Source organism: Micromesistius poutassou (assembly GCF_964030765.1).
Source record: "Micromesistius poutassou genome assembly, chromosome: 19".
NCBI lineage: Eukaryota > Metazoa > Chordata > Actinopteri > Gadiformes > Gadidae > Micromesistius > Micromesistius poutassou.
In genome coordinates, this window is record NC_140289.1 from 14,292,082 (window position 1) to 14,300,184 (window position 8,103).

Genomic DNA, 8,103 nt, shown 5'->3' on the forward strand with positions numbered 1-8,103 from the left:
ATGATAACACTGTTCCATTGAAGCCCTCCCTTCCATTGAAGGGAGATCATCCTTTAGGTGAGCGTGATTGGTCAGCCAGTATGGTTGATAAACCCAGTGCATCAACCAATCGCCTGGAGTCATCTGGAAGGGCTATTGTTTTAGCTTTTGACAGTGGAACATCAAAGGTGCAATACTGTGACATGAAGGCTATGGGTTTAGTTTGTAAACCAACCAACCCTTAACAGGGAGAAATAATGGCTGGGTGGACCCTGTGTGAGTTCAACTTGGCTTTAGCTCAGTATCCCTTATCACGCACAGGTTGATGAAAGTATGAGCCATATTCAGCCTTTTGAACAACATTAATCCTACTCTTCGGATCTGCAAGTTTTAAATAATAGTCTTAACCCTGTTAATTGAAATCTGGAGCGGTATCAGGAATCTAAACCTACTGGTGTCATGAAGCGCCTGTCATCCAATGAGCTCCCAGGGTGTGCTGGGTGACGACTGGGGCCCTTCTCACACAAGTGACTCAGAGGCCAGAGATCGGGAGCCAGGAGCTTCATGAATGAATGAAAGCAAAACACGATCACTGCCAGCGTTCCTCTTTGTCTGGGAGACTAGCTGGGTGGACCTGTTCCCAGACCTGCTGAAAATAACTTCCAAACGTTGAGTGGTAACACATGCTCTACACTTAGGTTCTCTCTCTCTCTCTCTCTCTCTCTCTCTCTCTCTCTCTCTCGCTCTCTCTCTCTCTCTCTCTCTCTCTATCGACCATCTACTACCTCCCCACTCCCCCACTCTCTCTTTCACAAACATGCATGAACAAATGCACACACGCACAGACACACGCTTTGCATACACACACACACACATGCACACACACACACACACACACACACACACACACACACCACCCACACAGATACGCAGAGTTACAATAGTTTAAATGTTGTCATTGTTGAACTGAAGCACCACGGTGTGAGTTGACCCAGAGCTTGTGCCTTTATCATCGGGACAGGCTTACCTTGGGCCAGCTGCAGTTGATCTGTCCTGCTGGGGAACCGGCAGAAGACCCAACAGACCCTCTGAGAACCTCTTCAAAGAAAAGGCATTTCAAAGCAAGCAACGTGACACATATGTATGTGGTTATTGTGAGGGTAATGTCGTCGCATGTTCTTATCAAAATAAAAAAGTAAAAGAAGGAATGAGCGAAAGACGATACACAGGTGAACTTTGGGTTGATTTATACTAGGAGAAAGATCTGCGTTGGCCTAAGTAGGCGCCCGCCATTAAATCTCTCCTCTAAAAGAAGACGTGTGGAGCTGTTCAACGCGGTTGACCTTCTTTGGGTCGCCCGTTTTATTGCCGAGGTATGACGCTTCCAACGTGACATGCTCTCAGGGTTCATAGGTCGCCAGCGCTGCAGCTCTGCTGCTAGAACTCACACATGTTTCTCTGCAGGACAAGAGCTTTCAAAGAATGTATTTGGTTTTGATCTAAGACAAAGTTAAATAAACAAAGCCGTCCCATTGCAATGGTGTGCATTTTGCATTGTTTACCAACAGAATTCTTGTTGGATTACAAAGTGAGATTTAAATGTAATGCGGTAGCACTTGGTGAACTAGGCAACCCATTGTGAAGAGTAATGCGGCATCAATTTTAATTTATGCAGCATTCATCTTTTTTTAAATATTAAATACACTCAGGACAGCACTGATGGGAATAGGACATCCTATTTACATTTTGTCACTGTGATTGGCTGTTCTTCACTCTCAGTACAGCACGTGAAGACTTGATGAAACAGTCGTTCTAAGTGGTAGTTCCAAGCCAGTAACACATAACAGCCTGGCTCCCTCTTCTCTGTACAATCTGAGACGCCAGTCTTTCCTTGAAGCGTAATCGTTAAATAACATCACACACTCCTGATTAATATAAATGTTAGTATAGTTGTTTTTTTTGCTGAAATAAGAATACTTCTGGCAAAAGTCTTCTTTTAATCCCCTCCAATCAGAGCAGTGATCTGGCCTCCCAGTGAACTTCACATTCCAGGAAGACTATTAAGACTTTTATCTGCACTCGCTCACAACCCGTCGTCGCAGGGCACAGATTTTCCTTTGCAACAACAAACAAGTCATCCGCTGCAAATGCGCTCTCTATCTTCCGTCTCCCTCGGCCCCTGCGTGCCGTTACGTAACCGCCCGTTACACGGAGGCTCTGCATTCTCTCGGCGGCGCTTTGAAAAGCCGACGGAGCCGTACACACGAGACGCCGGCCTGCAGAGCTCGCCGTGCGAGGGCCGAGGCCTTCGGAGACTTAGAGGAGGACATGACGGATGGTTTCATTGCACTGTTGGCCTTTAGGGTCGGGAGCATATTTGACGCTTTAATCTGCAGACGCTTTAGTCTCCCTCCTAGCGATAAGCCTTGTGATAAGCTTCATATGTGCTCGTTGTACAGGGGTGATCCGGCTCCTCCACATGTTGGTAAATGTGAATATTTTAATATTCTAGCAATTCTAGCAAACCCAATTAGACGTAAGTTTTAAAGAAACTTGGATTTTGAAGTTGGAAATCTCCAATGTCCAGTTATGTGTGAACCACCAGACTAACCCTTTCTCCTTCCGCTATGATTGGTAGCCTAATGCAGCTACGTTGAACATGAATGGTGCTGTTAACACAAAGCGATGCAGGGCTTCATGACATATGAACCGTTGATATTCAGATAGCATGGTCCCCGTTCTCCCCATCTCACACGTCTTTACGGCATCGAGGCATGCTGGAGGGATCGGCTCTCCATCACTTCTCCATCACTTCTCCTCTCTACATGCACCTACTATGTTTTGACCTGCTTGCGGCTGTGTTTGTTCAGGCTCTTCTGCTTCTCATGCTAAGGTCGGCTCTGCACGCATCGCCCCCCCCCATCATCATCTGATCACTCCTCAGGAGGAGTAGTTTCCAGTAGTTTCTTTCTACTGTGTGTGGAATGTGTAGGAGTTAACCTCCGAACTCCTGCTAGTTCTAGTGTGTTTACACTCATGTCTGCGTGCATGAGTTTGAATGTGTGTGTGTGTGTATGTGTATGTGTGGGAGCATGTATGTGTGCGTGTGTGTGCGTGTGCATTTGCGTGTGTGCATTCGTGTGTGTGTGTATATGTGTGCGCATGTGGTGCGTGCGTGTGTGTGCATGTGCGTGGGTGAGTGTGTGCGTGTGTGGTTGTGTGTGTGTGTGTGTGTGCATGTGCGTGGGTGAGTGTGTGCATGTGTGTGTGTGTGTGAGTGTGTGTGTGCGTGTGTGTGGGTGAGTGTGTGCGTGTGTGGTTGTGTGTGTGTGTGTGTGTGTGTGTGTGTGTGTGTGCGTGTGTGTGTGTGGGTGAGTGTGTGTGTGTGTGTGTGTGTGTGTGTGTGTGAGGGGGGGGGGTGAATGGCAGGCTGGTACCCCTCCAGCATTCCTACTGGTAGAGCTTGCGTGCCTCAAGGAAAGTAACCAGATACCAGATGGAAGAGAAAACACAGAAAGGGACCTGGTCCTGTTTCAAGAAGGAGAGTAGCCCGGTAAAATGATTAGGCATGTTTAAGAGTTGAACCACTTTGCTAACACCCCAGGTTAACTGTTGGTTGAGATGTTAATCAGTCATGATACACTGGCGGTTGCGTTACTAGCCCACAAATTTTTTATTTAATTTTACTTTCATTTGAAATGAGTCTCTATTACTCGATCTCTCTGAACTTATCGGCCCTTTCAGACAGAATTCAGACAGGCGGACGAAGGGTCTTCTTTCATTTAACCCTTCATGTTCCGAGACAAATTGAATCGGCCGTTTTGAAGGGTTTATTTCTTCAGAAGAATTTTGTTTTGATGTTGATTGTAAAATAAAGAATTAATCAAATACAATGACAATATCGAGAATATCTTGGTAGGGTCGCAAGGGCCCTGACGGTTCCCCTCTGCTACAAAGGTTGTTGTTTTTTTTCAATAGTGCCCACAGACTGAAATGATGTATTATGCGCATAATGCGCATGCTTGCCTACAGTAGCAAACTCAAGCAATGATTCATCTGACACTTCTAAATGATGACGTAATGACTTTCCCTTTGTTGGACTTTGGAGCGCAGATTGTTCCTTCCTACACGGCACTCTGAACCTAGCAAACTACGGGGTCTAGCGGTCCCGTAGCAAACCACGGGGTCTAGCCATACTGCTTGTACTTAAACAGCTTAAACCAAGTTTAAGATTAATATTTTATACATTCATAACATTTTATTAACGTTGTTTTGTAATGTGAATTGATGCATGTTCAAAGTGTGTCAATACAGAAGGTTGTACATTCAATTACAGCTTCACCTTTATTCAAAAATAAATAGATTGATATTATAATACACATTCTGTTATTTTTATCACCAATAAAAAACACTGTCTGACAAAAACTGTCTGAGATGGCGTCAACTAGACACGCAGATATTCCATTGTGACTTTAAACTTTTAAAATTGTGCAAATTAAACCATTAGACTTCAACCATTGACAGCACTGAAATAGCAATGACGGCTTGAGAATACCCAGATCTATCAAGATAAGCCTGTCATGAACCACATTTTTCACATGCCTTGTGATTGACCTGACATCAGCTGGATGTCAGGATTGTGGTTTGACCTGTAACATATCCACACCCTACCCTAACCCTACATCCTAGGTACACACCCAGAAGCAAATACAACATCTAAACAGATTAAATTAAAGTTTAATTAAACATTTAAATTTGAGCTCCTCCCAGTTAATAGGCAGAGATTTTCAAGATTAAAATAAATAAATAAGAGGGTTCTGTACACTCTCACTGTGCGACTATGTGACTTAAACGAGCGTAGCTCTGCTAGCGGGGCAGTGTGACTGGGAGGGGTCAAGGTGTTGGTCTGGGAACACTCCATTGGCCAAGGGGCGGGATAAACGGTTGTCTTTCAAATAATCTCTGCACGCAATAGGACAGCTCTTCAATCAATCATGTAGCAGGGACCGCACAGAGTTCACCCGGAACCGTCGCAACTCCGTCGTCGTTATGTTAAGCCCGCCCGCCGACTCTATACACGACGTGATTGGCCTGACCAGAGTTTGGTTTTTCCCCTAGCTGCACGTTAGATTTGCTGCCGCTGGGGGCGTCTAGATTTCTAGGCTAGGATGTTCTTGTAAACTCTTGTAAATATTGGTTACAGGATGTGCTTTTATTAATAACATTATTGAAAACACTATGGATAAGAATTGAGTAGGGATATATCCAGGTCATTTTAAGCTTGTGAGCTAGTTCAAACGGTACATACTGCAACTTTAAGTCAACTTCCCAAAGAGGAACGCTGAAACGAAACACCAATAAATCCTAGTGCTGCACATACGGGCATGACAGACATGAGCCTCATTGGACGGCTGGTACCCCACCAACATTCCAACGTGTGTCTCGAGAAGGTAACAGAAGCCAGATGGAAAGACACCACAGAGAAAGCACGTCCCACGAACACGTCTCTAGAACCACACACCTCTAGAAGCACACCCAAAAGCAGACCCGACATCAGAACGAGGTCAGCTGTCCATAAAGGGTTGTGGGGTGCCTCAGAACCCCAGAGGTCCTGGTCCACATGTGCGTGGAAACCCCACGTCCAGCCAGCTCCCTGATTTATCAACAGAGGGCCACTCCATGGAGTGCAGGGTGATGGAGTGAGTGGTTTGCAGACAGCCGAGGGGCCAGACTCCACCCTACTACGGAGGCCGGAGAGAGAGGGGCGATCCTGTGATCTCAATGCATTGAGCCCTCACGGATCAATGGCTTTAGACTCAGTTCTCACAGCACAAGGCGTGCTCTGCTGCGTCTTCAAAAGGCCTCGAGGTGTTCTCTCTGCACCGATTCACTGCTATTATTTACCTTCGAGTTAAGATTGCTGTGTGTTTACCAAGTCCTCGTCGCTCGAGACTCCACAGACCTGTTGATTGGTTCATTTTTTTCCGTCCTGTACGTCCAATCACAGGTGTGCTCAGCAGAGGCCCGTGCACTGCCTTTAACGCACGTATGCCATGGAAAGAATTGAGGGATTGTAAAAAGACAGCACAGAGATTCATGCACCACCACCCCCCCCCCCCCCTCACCAGCCCCCTCACTTAAATGCACCCCACCCCTCGCTTCCTGCGAGGCCGACAGTTGCGGGCCCTGATAAGCAGGCCTGCGGAGGAAAGGCCGGCCAGCTAATCAGCAGGGGGGGATGTTGGTAATCAAGAACAATCGCGAGCACTCATCATGTTTATGTTGCCGCGCTATTTACGCTAGGCGGGCTGCGTTGCTCCCTATACGACGTCCTATAGTGTCTGATCGTCACGTCTTGAGTGGGCCACCGTTTCCCCCTCTGAGGGGGGGAGCACCAGAAAATTTAAATTAAAAAGACAAAAAGGTTTAAACTCTTGGGCACAGGTCACTTTTAATACATACATTAAAGCAGTTTAACACAATTAGACAACCTGACTCTATGCTTGAGCCGAGTGTTGATACTGCAGAGCTCAGGGGTGGCAAAACCTCAGCAGGATTTAGAATAAAATGATGTTTACACAATACCTGGTATTTACTTTGCACTTTAAAAAAAAATAAAAACCTCATCCAAAAACTCTTACACCCACACACACACACACACACTCACAAACACACACTCATACACACACACTCACAATCACACACACACACACACGCTCACAAACACACACTCATACACACACACTCACACACCCACACACACTCACACACACACACACACACACATAAACAAACGTTCATGACCTCGTACATCACATGCCTCTGCTGCCTGATAAGCGGTCCCATGTTTGAAAAGCATGGGAGCGATTAGCCGTTCAACAGGTGCAGCAGCCTGTTTCAGTCTGTTCATCATGTTACACGGGCATGCGCAACGCAAATCAGTCACAGCGGGGCGCAGACAGAGCCTCCGTATATCACTGTCCGCGTTCACACGCACGCTCCTTCATGTTGTGCCGCTCAGCCGGGACAGGGGAGTGCATCACTTGTCAGAGTGAAGTACGGACAGCAGCGCGACGCCACATGTGAACGTGTGTTCACATGAGCAGGTCTGCTCCCAGCTCCCTCGCACCACAGACCACTTCATGAGTTTGTGTTTAGGACAGACCGACCCGCTGACGTCTTCCTCCACTGTTTCTTTGAATGTCTCTTTGTTATTCTTACGGTGCTTCGGGGGGGGGGGGGGGGGGGGGGGTTGTAGGGGGGGGGTGGTTGTAACGGCAGGGCGCTTCCACTCTGGCAGCCAGGCCGCGCGCGTGCCAAGAGTCCAGCTGCGGTGTTTATTCTGTAGTACAGTTCACAGGGTGGGATTCACATTTGCTCTGTGATGAATACACCGAGGGGGATTTGACGTGGGTGACTGTGGTCCTTTGTTGTTCCTGTGAGATTGTTTTGTATTAAAGTGAAAATGAAAGTCTAAGAAAATGAAAGTGCAATTGATGTGTGCAGACACACATATGACACATATTCTAATTGGTGTCACAATATTACTGGAATGCATGCATTCATTCAATTAGAGGGTTAGAAAGTTGTCTGCGTTTTTCACCATGACATGATTGTGTAACTACTGTATTACAGTCTTACAGCTGGTCACCATTCCGGTTACCGGACCTTTACCAGATAGAGGAGCAAGCCACCCGCCCAACAGCTTCAGTGGGAAGGAGACACTCCCTTCACTCCCCGTCGGTACCAGCACAGTTCAAGTGCTTCGCTCAAAGTAGCCTTTTTAGTACAGACATGCCAGATCATTAACTTAGGGTCTATTCAGTCCAGAAGAATGAACGCTGTCAGCCTTGGTGCAAGCTGGGAACGCGGAAACGTAACGCCGGTGGAAAACCGTTGCAGTTGTATCCCCCGAAACACCAGAAAAACAAACAAACAAAAGCGAAAGGATGCTGAGCACATGGCAGCCACAGTTTGTTGGCACGTGTGCTCAGTATTGACTCAACCGCTCCCTTCGCCTGGATCTGCACCGAGGCCCAGAGACGCCCATGTGCAGGTTACCAAGACGGTGTCCAACGCCTCCGTACCGGATGTGCGACACACCCGCCGCAGCGGTCATACACG